Source organism: Hyperolius riggenbachi, chromosome 2 (genome assembly GCF_040937935.1).
Source record: "Hyperolius riggenbachi isolate aHypRig1 chromosome 2, aHypRig1.pri, whole genome shotgun sequence".
Lineage (NCBI taxonomy): Eukaryota > Metazoa > Chordata > Amphibia > Anura > Hyperoliidae > Hyperolius > Hyperolius riggenbachi.
The window spans coordinates 274,461,672-274,478,856 of record NC_090647.1 but is presented as its reverse complement, the minus strand read 5'-3'; the positions used below and the strand labels follow the sequence as shown (position 1 = coordinate 274,478,856).

Sequence of the window (17,185 nt, the reverse complement as noted above, 5' to 3'; positions counted from 1 at the left end):
ATGGCTGATGGCGGTTACTCTGCTCAGAAACCTTCCCCAGATTTGTGCCTCGAGACAATCCTGTCTCAGAGGTCCATAGATCATTCCTTTGACCTCATGCTTGGTTTGGGCTCTGACATGAACTGTCAACTGTGGAACATTTTATATAGATAGGTTTGTGCCTTTCCAAGTCGTGTCCAACTGAATTCACCACAGGTGGACTCCAATTAACCACTTGGCGACCGCCCACAGCCGATGGGCGGCGGCAAAGTGGATCCCTAAAGGACCGCAATACGCCCAAGGGCGTTGCGTCCTTTTCGCATGCCGGGGGAGCGATCGCGTCATTGATGACGCGCGCTTCCCCCGGCAACTGGCTCCGCCCACCCGCTGCAACATCCCGCCGGCCATACGGAAGCGCCGGCGGGATGTTAACCCCGCGATCGCCGCTACAAAGTGTATAATACACTTTGTAATGTATACAAAGTGTATTATACAAGCTGCCTCCTGCCCTGGTGGTCCCAGTGTCCGAGGGACCACCAGGGTAGGCTGCAGCCACCCTAGTCTGCACCCAAACACACTGATCTGATCCCCCACAGCACCCCTCAGACCCCAGCTCCCAGACCACTGTTTGCACCCAATCACCCCCCTAATAACCCATCAATCACTCCCTGTCACTATCTGTCAACGCTATTTTTTTTTAATCCCCCCCCCCTGCCCCCTGCTCCCTCCTGATCACCCCCCCCACCCCTCAGATTCTCCCCAGACCCCCCCCCCCCCTCTGTGTACTGTATGCATCTATCCCCCCTGATCACCTGTCAATCACCCATCAATCACCGCCTGTCACTGCCACCCAACAATCAGCCCCTAACCTGCCCCTTGCGGGCAATCTGATCACCCACCCACACCAATAGATCGCCCGCAGATCCGACATCAGATCACCTCCCAAGTGCAGTGTTTGCATCTGTTCTCTACCCTAAACACCCACTAATTACCCATCAATCACCCATCAATCACCCCCTATCACCACCTGTCACTGTTACCTATCAGATCAGACCCTAATCTGTCCCTTGCGGGCACCCAATCACCCGCCCACACGCTCAGATTGCCCTCAGACCCCCCCATATCAATTCACCAGTGCATTTATTACATCTGTTCTTCCCTGTAATAACCCACTGATCACCTGTCAATCACCTGCCAATCACCTATCATACATCAATCACCCCCTGTCACTGCCACTCATCAATCAGCCCCTAACCTGCCCCTTGCGGGCAATCTGATCACCCACCCACACCATTAGATCGCGCGCAAACCCGCCGTCAGATTACCTCCCAAATGTATTGTTTACATCTGTTATCTTCTCTAAACACCCACTAATTACCCATCAATCACCCCCTATCACCACCTGTCACTGTTACCTATCAGATCAGACCCTAATCTGCCCTTTGCGGGCACCCAATCACCCGCCCACACGCTCAGATTGCCCTCAGACCCCCCCTTATCAATTCACCAGTGCATTTATTACATCTGTTCTTCCCTGTAATAACCCACTGATCACCTGTCAATCACCTGCCAATCACCCATCAATCACCCCCTGTCACTGCCACCCATCAATCAGCCCCTAACCTGCCCCTTGCGGGCAATCTGATCACCCACCCACACCATTAGATCGCCTGCAAACCCGCCATCAGATTACCTCCCAAATGTATTGTTTACATCTGTTATCTTCTCTAAACACCCACTAATTACCTATCAATCACCCCCTATCACCACCTGTCACTGTTACCTATCAGATCAGACCCTAATCTGCCCCTTGCGGGCACCCAATCACCCGCCCGCACGCTCAGATTGCCCTCAGACCCCCCCCCCCCCCCCCCCCCCGTTATCAATTCGCCAGTGCATTAAATTACATCTGTTATTCCCTGTAATAACCCACTGATCACCTGCCAATCACCTATCACCCATCAATCACCCCCTGTCACTGCCACCCATCAATCAGCCCCTGTCACTGCCACCCATCAATCACCCCCTGTCACTGCCACCCATCAATCAGCCACTAACCCGCCCCTTGCGGGCAATCTGATCACCCACCCACACCATCCGATCGCCTGCAGACCCGCAGTCAGATCGCCTCCCAAGTGCATTGCATCTGTTCTCTCCTCTAAACACCCACTAATTACCCATCAATCACCACCTGTCACTGCTACCCATCAGATTAGACCCCTATCTGCCCCTAGGGCACCCAATCACCCGCCCACACCCTCAGACCCCAGCCCTGATCGCCTCGCCAGTGCATTACTTGCATCTATCCCCCCCCACTAATCACACCTTGAGACACCCATCAATCACCTCCTGTCACCACCTGTCACCCCCTAGCACACCTACCCATCAGATCAGGCCCTAATTTGCCCCGTGTGGGCTCCTGATCACTCGGCCAAACCCTCAGATCCCCCTCAGACCCCCTTCCGATCACCTCCCCAGTGCATTGAGTGCATCTATTTTCCCCTCTAATCACCCCCCGAGACACCCATCAATCACCTCCTGTCACCCCCCTAGCACTCCTATCCATCAGATCAGGCCCAATACAACCTGTCATCTAAAAGGCCACCCTGCTTATGACCGGTTCCACAAAATTCGCCCCCTCATAGACCACATGTCATCAAAATTTGCAGATGCTTATACCCCTGAACAGTCATTTTGAGACATTTGGTTTCCAGACTACTCACGGTTTTGGGCCCGTAAAATGCCAGGGCAGTATAGGGACCCCACAAGTGACCCCATTTTAGAAAAAAGACACCCCAAGGTATTCTGTTAAGTGTATGATGAGTTCATAGAAGATTTTATTTTTTGTCAAAAGTTAGCGGAAATTGATTTTTATTGTTTTTTTTTTCACAGTGTCATTTTTCACTAACTTGTGACAAAAAATAAAATTTCTATGAACTCGCCATACACCTAACGGAATACCTTGGGGTGTCTTCTTTCTAAAATGGGGTCACTTGTGGGGTTCCTATACTGACCTGGCATTTTAGGGGCCCTAAACCGTGAGGAGTAGTCTAGAAAACAAATGCCTCAAAATGACCTGTGAATAGGACGTTGGGCCCCTTAGCGCACCTAGGCTGCGAAAAAAGTGTCACACATGTGGTATTGCCGTACTCAGGAGATGTAGTATAATGGGTTTTGGGGTGTATTTTTACACATACCCATGCTGGGTGGGAGAAATATCTCTGTAAATGGACAATTGTGTGTAAAAAAAAAAATCAAACAATTGTCATGTACAGAGATATTTCTACCACCCAGCATGGGTATGTGTAAAAATATACCACAAAACACATTATACTACTTCTCCTGAGTACGGCGGTACCACATGTGTGGCACTTTTTTGCACCGTAAGTGTGCTAAGGGGCCCAAAGTCCAATGAGTACCTTTAGGATTTCAAGGGTTATTTTGAGACATTTGTTTTTAAGACTACTCCTCACAGTTTAGGGCCCCTAAAATGCCAGTGCAGTATAGGAACCCCACAAATGACCCCATTTTAGAAAGAAGACACCCCAAGGTATTCCGTTAGGAGTATGGTAAGTTCATAGAAGATTTTATTTTTTGTCACAAGTTAGCGGAAAATGACACTTTGTGAAAAAAATCACTTAAAATCAATTTCCGCTAACTTGTGACAAAAAATAAAATCTTCTATGAACTCACCATACTCCTAACAGAATACCTTGGGGTGTCTTCTTTCTAAAATGGGGTCATTTGTGGGGTTCCTATACTGCCCTGGCATTTTAGGGGCCCAAACTGTGAGGAGTAGTCTTAAAAACAAATGTCTCAAAATGACCTGTGAAATCGTAAAGGTACTCATTGGACTTTGGGCCCCTTAGCGCAGTTAGGGTGCAAAAAAGTGCCACACATGTGGTATTACCGTACTCAGGAGAAGTAGTATAATGTGTTTTGGGGTGTATTTTTACACATACCCATGCTGAGTGGGAGAAATATCTCTGTAAATGGACAATTGTGTGTAAAAAAAAAATCAAACAATTGTCATTTACAGAGAGATTTCTCCCACCCAGCATGGGTATGTGTAAAAATACACCCCAAAACACATTATACTACTTCTCCTGAGTACGGCAATACCACGTGTGGCACTTTTTTGCAGCCTAACTGCGCTAAGGGGCCCAAAGTCCAATGAGCACCTTTAGGCTTTACAGGGGTGCTTACAATGTAGCACCCCCCAAAATGCCAGGACAGTAAACACACCCCACAAATGACCCCATTTTGGAAAGTAGACCCTTCAAGGTATTCAGAGAGGAGCATAGTGAGTCCGTGGCAGATTTCATTTTTTTTTGTCGCAAGTTAGAAGAAATGGAAACTTTTTTTTTTTTGTTGTCACAAAGTGTCATTTTCCACTAACTTGTGACAAAAAATAAAATCTTCTATGAACTCACCATGCCTCTCAGTGAATACTTTGGGATGTCTTCTTTCCAAAATGGGGTCATTTGGGGGGTATTTATACTATCCTGGAATTTTAGCACCTCATGAAACATGACAGGTGGGCAGAAAAGTCAGAGATGCTTGAAAATGGGAAAATTCACTTTTGGCACCATAGTTTGTAAACGTTATAACTTTTACCCAATCCAATAAATATACACTGAATGTTTTTTTTTTTTTAATCAAAGACATGTAGCAGAATCACTTTCGCGCTCAAATGTATAGGAAATGTTACTTTATTTGAAAAATGTCAGCACAGAAAGTTAAAAAAGTCATTTTTTTGACAAAATTCATGTCTTTTTTGATGAATATAATAAAAACTAAAACTCGCAGCAGCAATCAAATAGCACCAAAAGAAAGCTGTATTAGTGAGAAGAAAAGGAGGTAAAATTTATTTAGGTGGTAGGTTGTATGACCGAGCAATAAACCGTGAAAGCTGCAGTGGTCTGAATGGAGAAAAAGGCTCTGGTCCTTAAAGCGGAATATAACCCTGCATTTCAACTTTGCTCTAAAACATTATTTACAGTTTATTATATGCAACCAGCATTTTTTTTTTTACTAGACCAGCATTGGAAGGGTTACACAGAGTTTTAAAGTTCCTGGAGATTTCTGCAGACGAAGCTGAAATAGATACATTTTGTTTACATGATGTTGAATGTTACACACTTTGGCTGTCCTCCAGCTCAGTCAGAGAGATGAGTCACATTCAACACTTAGATACATTTCTGTAAACAAAATGTATCTATTTCAGCTTCGGATGCGTCTGCAGAAATCTCCAGGAACTTTAAAACTCTGTGTAACCCTTCCAATGCTGGTCTAGTAAAAAAAAAATACTTTTTGCATATAATATACTGTAAATAATGTTTTAGAGCAAAGTTGAAATGCAGGGTTATATTCCGCTTTAAGGGGTAGAAAGACTGTGGTCCTCAAGTGGTTAAGCTGCAGAACATTTTAAGGATGATTAGGGGAAACGGGATGCAACTGAGCTCAGGTTTGAGCTTCATGGCAAAGGCTGTGAATACTTATGTATGTGTGCTTTCTCGTTTTTTTTATTTTTTATACCCTCAAACTTTCTTCATGTTGACATTATGAGGTGTAGTGTGTAGAATTCTGAGTAAAAATGAAATGAATTAAATTTTGGAATAAGGCTGTAACATAACAAAATGTGGAAAAAGTGATGCGCTGTGAATTCTTTCCAGATGCACTGTAGATGCATCCCCCAAGGTTGCCCTCTCTCGCCCTTATTTTCACACACAAGCCTCACAACCAATTGTTAGTCAGCTATTCAACAGATGAATACTTTTACGCCAAAACCCAACTGCATAAAATATTCTATTACCGTAAGTTTACATCTTCAAGTATTTTGGCATAATGAGTAGTGCTGACCCTGACGTATTGATACAATCCTAGAACACTTTTTCACACTTGAAGATTCCAAATGTTTGTTTGAAGGTGCCTCCTCACTGGACAGCTATGCCCTCCCTGCATAAATTTACTTCCAATCCAAAAGAGGTTTGTGGAGGTTGACATATTTATTTCCTTTTAAGCAATGCGTATTGCCTTGCTGTCCTGCTGATCCTCTGCCTCTAATACTTTTAGCCATAGACCATGAACAAGCATACACAGTTCAGGTGTTTGACAATATTGTCAGATCTGAGAAGATTAGCTGCATGCTTGTTTCTGGTGTACTGCAGACACTACTGGCGCAAAATACATCAACAGGACAGCCAGGCAACTGGTATTGTTTAAAAGGAAACAAATATGCCATCCTCCATATCACTCTCACCTCGGGTTCACTTTAACAACAATCCATGGTTAGTGCGCTAAGGATAGACAGATGATGTGGGCTTTATAAGCCACTTACAATGCCTTGATTTGCTCCTTTTTCTAAATCCAGCTTTAATTACACATTGCAGCACAGAAACCGCAAGACGGAGGAGCACTCCAATATGTTGTTGCCTTTAATTAAAGATTTTTGTAAGTGATTAATAACAAGAAGACTATTCAGTCCGCTTGTCCACCCAGTGCCATGGCCAGCGGCTTCCGATGGTATGGATGCTGTAAGTGCTTTTAAACTTTTTAGGAATTCTCACTTTAAGAAGTGGATCTATTAGAGCACTCCTCCGTTTTTGTTTCTGTTACTGCAGTGCATTACATTTATATGCAATTTTTAGCATCTTATTGTCTTGTCCAGAGCTGGATCATCCACAAGGCCATTCTAGGCAGTTGCCTAGGGCCTGGACTCTGATCTGAATCTCATTAAAAATAGCTAGATCAGTAATCTGCAAACTTGGCTCTCCAGCTGTTAAGGAACTACAAGTCCCACAATGCATTTGCCTTTATAAATCATGACTGTGGCTGTCATTGACTCCTGCATGGCCGCAATGCATTGTGGGACTTGTAGTTTTTAAACAGCTGGAGAGCCAAGTTTGCAGATCACTGAGCTAGATGACCATCAGTGGTGGGCTAAAACTATTTTGCCCAGGGCCCCATTTCATCTTAATCCATTTCTAGTCTTGTCTGACCATTTCTCTGAGAAATAAAAGGTTTTTTTCATACTGAGTGCTGACAAGATTTTCATACCCATTGATTTACAGATAAAAGTACTACAAACATTCAAAAACCACTTTTGGGCTTGATATTTCAGAATATATAAAATCACTTCTCCTTCATAATAACATCTCTAATTGTGGTCCAATTTTAGCCCAGATTACTGTGCTAGCTGTGGCCAAAGTAAATGTGTAAGGCCTCAGATGGCTCTCCATTCCAGCAATGCCTAATGTAAATCACACAATGAGATTTTCTGAAAGTTTTACTGCCAGATCAACTATTTCCAACAGGTCTGATTTGATTTCCGATCGATTTTCCATTCACTTCAATGGAAAATCGGTCGGAAATCAGAACAAATATGTTGGAAATAATCGATCTGGCAGTAAATCTGCCTGAAAATCTCGTGTGTACCTAGAATAAGACAAGACAAATAACATTTATATCGCGCTTTTCTCCTGGTGGACTCAAAGCGGCAGAGCAGCAGCCACTAGGGCGCGCTCTATAGGCAGTAGCAGTGTAAGGGGCCTAAGGTCTCCTGCTGAATAGGTGCTGGCTTACTGAACAGACAGAGCCGAGATTCGAACCCTGGTCTCCTGCGTCAGAGGCAGAGCCCTTAACCATTACACCGTCCATCCACCTAGACCCCTAGAGCATAAGTTCAGTCAATTTAATTGTGGTTTCACAATACATTCGTAGTGGTAGGCTGGTTATCTAAGATGTCACAATTCATTCCCATAAGAGCAATTTCCTCCATTTCTGCAACAGCTCTTCATTTTATTAAACATTGTTAGGCTCTATGAGTTACCCAATAGCATCATCTCTGATGAGTAAAATATTACATCTAACTTTTAGGGAGTCATGTATAAACTCCATGATATCAGTCTCTGTATGTCTTTAGCATACCTTCCAAAAACCAATGCTTACACTGAATGAACCAGTCAAATATGCAAAATATATGTTATACTTTGTACATTCTCTCAAAATGTTTGCCATCTTTACAGATAACTATTTTGTTCATTCTTCCCCATTCAGAATCCATTTTAGTACAGTCACAGCCAGGGGCGTAGCTACAAATGACTAGGCCCCATAGCAAAACATTTTTATGCCCCCCCCCCCCCACGACCTTCCAACCCCATGAAGCATATAGGTTAGGCAGACATGGGTGCCACTGGCCCCCCAGCATATAGGTTAGCCAGACATGGGTGCCACTGCCCCCCCCCCCAGCATATAGGTTAGCCAGACATGGGTGCCACTGCCACCCCAGCATATAGGTTAGCCAGACATGGGTGCCACTGCCCCCCCAGCATATAGGTTAGCCAGACATGGGTGCCACTGGCCCCCCCCCAGCATATAGGTTAGCCAGACATGGGTGCCATTGCCCCCCCAGCATATAGGTTAGCCAGACATGGGTGCCACTGCCCCCCCAGCATATAGGTTAGCCAGACATGGGTGCCACTGCCCCCCCAGCTTATAGATTAGCCAGACATGGGTGCCACTGCCCCCCCCCCCCCGCACATATAGGTTAGCCAGACATGGGTGCCACTGCCCCCTCCCCAGCATATAGGTTAGCCAGACATGGGTGTCACTGCCCCCCCCCCAGCATATAGGTTAGCCAGACATGGGTGCCACTGCCCCCCCCCCCAGCATATAGGTTAGCCAGACATGGGTGCCACTGCCCCCCCCCCAGCATATAGGTTAGCCAGACATGGGTGCCACTGCCCCCCCCCCAGCATATAGGTTAGCCAGACATGGGTGCCACTGCCCCCTAGCATATAGGTTAGCCTAGGGTGACCATATTTTGATTTCCAAAAAAGAGGACGATCACAACAGCATGTGGGCGTGGTCATGGGTGGGGCCAAATATACAAGACCTTAGCAGTGTGCTGTCCAACTTCGCGGCATGGAGGGCCGTTTTTTTTTCCAGACCACATGGTGAAGGGCCGGCCGACCACAAAATGCAATCTTATTGACAGCAGATTTCCGAACAAAATGCAATCTTATTGGCAGCAGATTTCCCCACAAAATGCAATCTTATTGGCAGTAGATTTCCCCACAAATTGCAATCTTATTGGCAGCAGATTTCCCCACAAATGCAATCTTATTGGCAGCAGATTTCCCCACAAATGCAATCTTATTGGCAGCAGATTACTCCACAAATGCAATCTTATTGGCAGCAGAATTCCCCACAAATTCAATCTTATTGGCAGCAGATTTCCCCACAAATGCAATCTTATTGGCAGCAGATTTCCCCACAAATGCAATCTTATTGGCAGCAGATTACTCCACAAATGCAATCTTATTGGCAGCAGAATTCCCCACAAATGCAATCTTATTGGCAGCAGATTTTCCCACAAATGCAATCTTATTGGCAGCAGATTTCCCCCCCCCCCCCCCCGGCCCTCATCCTCCCCCTGCAGCCAACACCAGGCACAACAACATATACATATATACTTACAACAATGCTACAGCTTGCGTGGGATCGGGTGACGGGTCGGGTCGCACCGTTCCTCCTCCGGTGACGCACAGGTGGCCTCCGGCTCCAAGGCATGCTCCTCCGCTCCGGGGCACGGTCCTCCACTCTGGCTCCAGTCCCCCCCAGCATATAGGTTACCCAGACATGGGTGCCCCTGCCCCCCACCCCAGCATAAAGGTTAGCCAGACATGGGTGCCACTGCCCCCCCCCCCAGCATATAGGTTAGCCAGACATGGGTGCCACTGCCACCCCAGCATATAGGTTAGCCAGACATGGGTCCCACTGCCCTCCCAGCATATAGGTTAGCCTGACATGGGTGCCACTGCCCCCCCCAGCATATACTTTAGCCAGACATGGGTGCCACTGCCCCCAGCATATAGGTTAGTCTAGGGTGACCATATTTTGATTTCCAAAAAAGAGGACGATCACAACAGCATGTGGGCGTGGTCATGGGTGGGGCCAAATATACAAGACCTTAGCAGTGTGCTGTCCAACTTCGCGGGCATGACAGTCGGTCAGACAGTCGGTCTGAGGAGAGGCAGCCAGTCCGCGGTCCGCACCCTCCGTCGTGAGTGACATCACTCCACCGAGTCCTCCTTCTTCCTCCCTGGCTGGCCAGAAGCCGGAACCATAGAGTAAGTGTTGGGCCGTTCGCCAGGGAGTGTATCAATGAGCGAAGTAGTCCCCCTCATTACACCAGCCACCTTAACAGATGACGGGGGCTGAGGGGGGCCTGGGGGCAGGCCCGCTCTTCTACAATTATCGGGGTCCGGAAGTTGGGGGCGGGGGGTCCGGACCGGCATGATAATAATTTAAAAAAAAACAATGCTCTGAGCTACGGGCCCCCTGTGACGTAGGGCTGACGCAGGCCCCATAGCAACCGCTATGGTTGCTATCATGATTGCTACGCCCCTGGTCACAGCTTCCATCCTGCCTTTCTTATAGATGTCTCTTTAGAAACTACTGGTCCGTTAATGACAGATTTGCATTATTCTCTACAAATTCTTCACTATAAAGGCACGTACACACGCCGGATTACCGTAAACGCCCACAGGGTGGCCGTTCTAGCGACAGTTTCCCTGTGTGTACAGTCTGTCAGCCTTATCAGCTTGCCGACAGACTACACACAGGAAAACTCACTAGAACGGCTGCTCCGCGGGCGGGTCGGTTGAATAAATCAGGTGTGTGTATGCGCCTTTAGTTGTTACAAGCAGGGCTGTGGAGATGGTACAAAAATTATCCAGCTCTAACTCCCCAGTTTATGAAACCTCTGACTCCAGGTAAGCATACATTGCTCCTACTGCAGGTACCCAAAAAAACTTATTTTAAAAGTAATTTGAGCTCCGTCTTTTGACAGCACACAAGTTACTCACTGAGCGCCGCTATTGCCGTAATTCCTATTACAGCCTATGGTGGAGTCGGCTGTGCATCCACAGTATCCCCGGACTTGCGAGATTACTAGCCCGCCTACTGGAGGATCCAGTAGCCAGAGAAGGACAGCGAGGGACTGATTAGCCTGAAGGGGGCGGGAAGAAGCCCCTGGTATGTATAAAACTTTTTCTCCAAGCTGAAAATGAGAAGGTAATCCTTACTTACCTGGGGCTGTGTGATCCCTTGCTGCAGTTCCACGCCCTTCAGTGATCTTATGGAAGGGGCTAGTGGCGCAATGGATGGCAGCGGTGAGGGAACACAGACTGCTATGGGCTGGAAGAAGCCCCAGGTAAGCAAGGATCAACTTTTACTTTTCATCTCAGATACCCTTTAAGGTGGCATTAATGGTACAATCTCCTGAATGATTGACTGTTGTGATGGATCAGAAACAATGGCTAGGGCCCCCCAACGGAAAATTATAAGTAATCCAATCAAGCTAAACGATTTGTGCCAAAATTTAGATTGATGGAACGATCCACAGAGCAACCATTCATCTTGATCCACGCCATTAAGGTTATCATTTGAGATTGTGCCATTGATAGGCACCTAACACTTATGTAACTAGTCTAGTGGAAGGAAAAGTAAGATGGTAGATTCGTTTTGTAGAGACAGGCTTGAGCACTCTGCAATAGTAATGGTATCCATTAATACAGAATTTTGTAAAGTGGTGAATATGTGTTTATTATTTGAAGGTTCAAAGTCCCTAAACCCGATGTCACTGAACGAGATCTTCTTATTATCTTATGCTGGTCGATGCTTAGGTCTCCCACGTCCAGCAGCGGGGGAGTGGCTCTGTATCGCCGTGTCATGTGATCTCCCCGCAGCTCGTAGAGATCTGTCGCTGCTGCCGCTCTTCAGCCTGAGCCCCGCCACCTGCAGCCAGGTGAGGTAAGTAGAACCTCGTGCACACACAGCGCAGCCCACCCGGAAGAGCGCTCTCACCACACGTGACGCGCAGGGCCAGGATAGGCGGCCAGCTCATTTGTTGTGAAACGTCAGCCCTCATGTTTGATCATGTGGGAATCAGTTTGCCTGACAACCTTCTGTCCTTATTTCAGGGGGAAGGTCCTTGTGTTAGGAGCTGTGTAAATATATGTATAGAAGTGTTTGTCTTTTGAAAAAAAAAATATTGGTTTTGTGCAAAACTTTATGTACAATTAGTACACAGCTTATTCTTAGATGCCAATGTAGGGAGTAGTACTGATGAAAGATGCACTGACGTGATGTAAAATCGCAAAATATTATTTACCGTCATGAATTCTTTATCTCCTGGAGGTGTGTTGGGAGTGTGCACTTTGTCAGTACTTAGTTTGCCTCAGATGGTTGGTAGGTACTTTGGGCAGATCTAAAATATACTATAGTGCACAAAAAAAAAAAAAAAAAAAACATGTCCATAGAACTGGTATTTGGTAACTGTCTGGTAAAGATGTGTAATCCAGTGCCCTTGTGGTGGAAGATATTGCGACCCATCCGATTTTGCAACTGTACGGACTGCATTACTGCCCATGCGTGGCTTCTCTGAGGAATCTTGTCTGTAATTATTTGAAACCACCGGTGTCGTACGTTTAAAGTAAACCGGAGACCTGCAAATATAACGTTTTTTTTACTTACTCGGGGCTTCCTCCAGCCTCATAAGCACAGATGCTTCCGTCGCTGTCCTCCCGCAGACCTCTGTTTAGCGGCAATCATCCCTGGTAACAGGGCCGGAGCTACCATAGGAAAAAATGGGCAGTTGCCCCAGAGCCTGTAGGGGCCCCCAAGGTGTCCCTCCCCCATCTTAACTGTTGCTCCCCAGGGACTCTGCAGAGTCTGTTAAGTTGGGAGGTGATTGGGGGAGGGTCAGCAGCCAGCTCAGGGGCCATGGGAGGGAAATTTGGCTGCAACAAAGGGCCTCTAATGACGCTTTTTGGTCGGGGGTGTCTGTTAGGGGGCCCCTAGGCTAATTTTGCCCTAGGGCCCAATTGTTACTTGAACCGGTACTGCCTGGTAACTGGCTCAGTCCGGGTCTTCTGTGCATGCGCAGTAGCATATGTTATAAGCAGATGAGATATGAAACTCAGATGCCATGCTTTGCTATATTGATTGGGGGTGGCCTAGGTGCCAGTGCCGAAGGTGGGCGCTGTCATTGCACTAGTGCTATGCTACGCACCCCGCACAAGAGTAATTCGGGGATCCGGCGATTGCCAGACCCGGAAATACATCTCCCTCCTGGAATAGTATTTGGGCGGCAAAAAGGTGAGCAGTCATTTGGCTCTCCGGCGGCACGATAATATGTATGCTGACTTAGGGGTTTTGCAAGAGGGACCTGCGTGGGACAATTCTATTGCATAGCAATAGTAATGCAATTATATTGTTATGGTACATTCTCATCAGTGCAGTGGAATCTAGTGGCATAACATGACACATGCGGCACGGAATAACGTTTTTGAAGAGGGGCCCGTTGTGGGACAATACAATTGCATAGCAAAAGTGATGCAATTATACTGTAAAGATTCATTCACATAAATGCGGGTAAACCTGTTGGCATAATGCGAGGTATGCTGTGTGGTACCGGTACCAGTTAATTTTCATGAACTGTATGTCGTGGGCTGCACGTACTGCTAGCTGCAACTTTATCCTCCTCCATTGCAATTCTGTTTTTACAGAGAATACAATGCCCCTGTAAGGACCCCTATGCATGAGATGCTGAGAGCTCTGGGTTCACTGTTGCAGAGTCCAGAGTTTGGCTTTACAATGCTATTCAGAAAGAGCCTGATTATACTTCAATTCTAGGTGGCTTATGGTGTATTGATATGGGAATATGAATGTTGAGTATATCTACCAGACAACCAGTTATGGTGCCTGCTTTAAAGGGAACCAGAGATGAACCTAACACGGGAAAATGAAAAAGATGTTATACATACCTGGGGCTTCCTCCAGCCCCATACGCTCTGATCGATCCCACACCACCGTCCTCCGCTGCCTGCATCTACGAGAACTGGGTCCTGTTACTGACATCATCGGAGCCAGCTACATAGGAGAAGTGCGCCCTCTACGTAGCTCTCCAGCGGCTGCTGCAGAGATACGCAAACAGCACACTTCCCTTACGCTTAGGCTCCGACTGATGGAACAGCGGGGACCCAGGTTCTCGTAGCTGCTGTCATCGTGGATCCCTTCAGTCAAGTGATGGCACATAGCATTGTTCTCCCAATCTACCCTGCCCGCCGTGTGACATCTCTCCCGCTACACCCTGCTCCTCCCACATAGAACAGAACACGTCACTCGCTTGCATGCGAGTAACGTGTTTGCACAGTCTCGGCCCTACAATGTCGCCTGAGGGATCTGGTTCCAATCTCCGCGACGGATGACTTTGATTTAGCGTGTGTTTTGGCCTTCATTCTAGAGGAGGGTGGAGAATGTTCTCATACTACTAGTTTATTTAATACAGGTGAAACTTGAAAAATTTGAACATTGTGCAAAAGTCAAGTTATTTCAGTAGTTCAACTTAAAGTGAAACTAATACGGTATATGAAATACTCATTACATGCAAAGTAAGATATTTCAAGCCTTTTTTTGTTATAACTTTGGTTATTGTGGCTTACAACTTATGAAAACTCCAAAATCAAAATCTCAGATCATTAGACTATTGTGAAAATTCTTAGTATTCTAGGTGCAAAGTGTCAGACTCTAATCCACAAATTAATCCAAAATACCTGCAAGGGGTTCCTATATCATATATTAGTTTCACCTTTTCACCACTACTGGACCAACAGACGATGTAAAATGTCCACTGCCATGCATGCATGTGCCCACTGCATATACCCGCCGGAACTCGAAGAGCTGCGAGAGCTTCAGCAAGTGTTGCCTGAATCAATCAAAGTACCTGTAATGCTGGGCATACACGATAATTTTTTTTTCCTACGTGTCCGATACCCCGCCGGATCGATTCTGCGCTCGATCCCCGATGGCGGACAATGGGTAGAAAACGAGCGGAAGATAAGGAGAGCCCGCGGGGACGAGCGGGAATCGATTCGAACGGACGCGGGGAAGCGGCGGGAGTCGATCCGGCGGCTAATCGAGCCACCGGATTGCATCGTATGTTCCCAGCATAAGGGAAAGGTCATGGCTTCATCGAGAAGCCAATTATCTTTTCTGTAACAACGCTGTGTGCTTGTTCAAAGCACACAGAATAGTGTGTGTGTGACATCTAGTGGTAATAAAAATACACGTTACACTACATTTTACACTTTTTACATTAAATAAAAATAAATGAATACCTCCTCATCTCAAAAAGGCCTATTTTTTTTCAGAATGGTTAACAAAAAGTGGATGACCTATGTGAACATTCCATTGCATATACAGAGGAGCCATTCCCTAATCTAACCTATATAAATTTACAAGAGAAAAGTGAAAGGTGTTTAGGGACAATTCAGAATACTAAAATCATGTAAGCTAATGGGGGGGGGGGGGGGGGAGTGTGAGGAATGTGTGTGGTATTCTCTCCACTAAGCTAGTGACTCAATAGTATAGATGAGAACAGTTTGATATCCCTCTTTTATGCTTCATTTGGTAATTGAAACAAATAATATATATTTACAGAAAAAAAAGGAGGAGCCTTTCGAACTGTGATGTAAACTTTCCCCGACACAGGGAGTATTACAATGAAGCCTTCTTTATCTATCGGAAAATATTTTGAAAGGGAATGCTGAATTTGAAAGTGAAAAAAAAGCCTAATTTGTGGCGGAAAAAGCAAGTAGAATCCCTTTTTAGTAAACTCCAAGGGACCAGAAAAAGTAGTTTTACTATATCAAACGTTTACTACAGTAGCAAGAAAGAGTATGTGAACCCTTTGGAATTATATGGATTTCTGCACAAATTGGTCATAAAATGTGATCTGATCTTCATCTAAGTCACAACAATAGACAATCACAGTATGCTTAAACTAATACCACACAAATAATTAAATGTTTCCATGTTTTTATTGAACATACCATATAAACATTCACAGTACAGGTGGAAAAAGTATGTGAACCCCTAGACTAATGACGAGAGCTAATTGAAGTGAGGTGTCAGCCAGCTGGAGTCCAATCAATGAGATGAGATTGGAGGTGTTGGTTACAGCTGCCCTACCCTATAAACAACACACACCAGTTTTGGGTTTGCTTTTCCAAGAAGCATTGCCTCATGTGAATGATGCCTCGCACAAAAGAGCTCTCAGAAGACCTACAATTAAAAATTGTAGACCTGCATAAAGCTGGAAAGGGTTGTAAAAGTATCTCCAAAAGCTCTGCAGTTCATCAGTGCACGGTAAGACAATTTGTCTATAAATGAAGAAAGTTTAGCACTGCTGCTACTGTACTCTCCCTAGGAGTGGCCTTCCTGTAAAGATGACTGCAAGAGCACAGCGAAGAATGCTCAACGAAGTGAAGAAGAATCCTAGAGTGTCAGCTAAAGGCTTACAAAAGTCTCTGGCATATGCTAACATCCATGTAAGCGAATCTACAATGCGTAAAACACTAAACAAGAATGGAGTTCATGGGAGGATACCACAGAGGAAGCCACTGCTGACCAACAAAACCATTGCTGCATGTTTAAAGTTTGAAAAAGAACACCTGGATGTTCCACAGCAGTACTGGCAAAATATTCTGTGGTCAGATGAAACCAAAGTTGAATTGTTTGGATGAAACACTATGTGTGGAGAAAAAGAGACACAGCACACCTACATCATAACTTCATCCCAACTGTGAAGTATGGTGGTGGGGGCATCATGGTTTGGTGCTGCTTTGCTGCGTCAGGGTCTGAACGGATTGCTATCATCAAAGGAAAAGCGATTCCAAAGTTATCAAGACATTTTTCAGGAGAAGCCTTCAGTGTCGTTTCACCTTATGCATCCAAGCAACTTTCACCTCCCATTCATTCGCTAATAACTTTATCACTACTTATCACAAATTAAATGATCTACCGTATATCTTGTTTTTTCTGCCACCAATTAGGCTTTCTTTGAGTGGTACATTTTGCTAAGAATTGTTTTATTATAAATCCATTTTAACAGGAAGATTAAGAAAAAATGGAAAAAATTAATTATTTCTCAGTTTTTGGCCATTATAGTTTTAAAATAATACATGCTACCATAATTAAAACCCATGTATTTTATTTTCCCACTTGTCCCAATTATTAAACCATTTAAATTATGTCCCTATCACAATGTATGGCAACAATATTTTATTTGGAAATAAAGGTGCATTTTTTCAGATTTGCGTCCATCACTTATTACAAGCCCATAATTTAAAAAAATAAC

General features: G+C 45.4%; 1 protein-coding gene across 1 annotated transcript in view; it reads left to right on the top strand.

The window, feature by feature from the left end:
- The first annotated feature begins 11,707 nt into the window (after positions 1 to 11,707).
- Positions 11,708 to 17,185, top strand: part of LOC137546363 (aldehyde dehydrogenase family 3 member A2-like) — a 104,617-nt gene continuing 99,139 nt past the window's right edge. The window contains exon 1 of the mRNA XM_068268718.1: positions 11,708 to 11,796. The gene's annotated coding sequence lies outside the window, so the exon portion shown is untranslated. The remainder of the gene's footprint in view (positions 11,797 to 17,185) is intronic.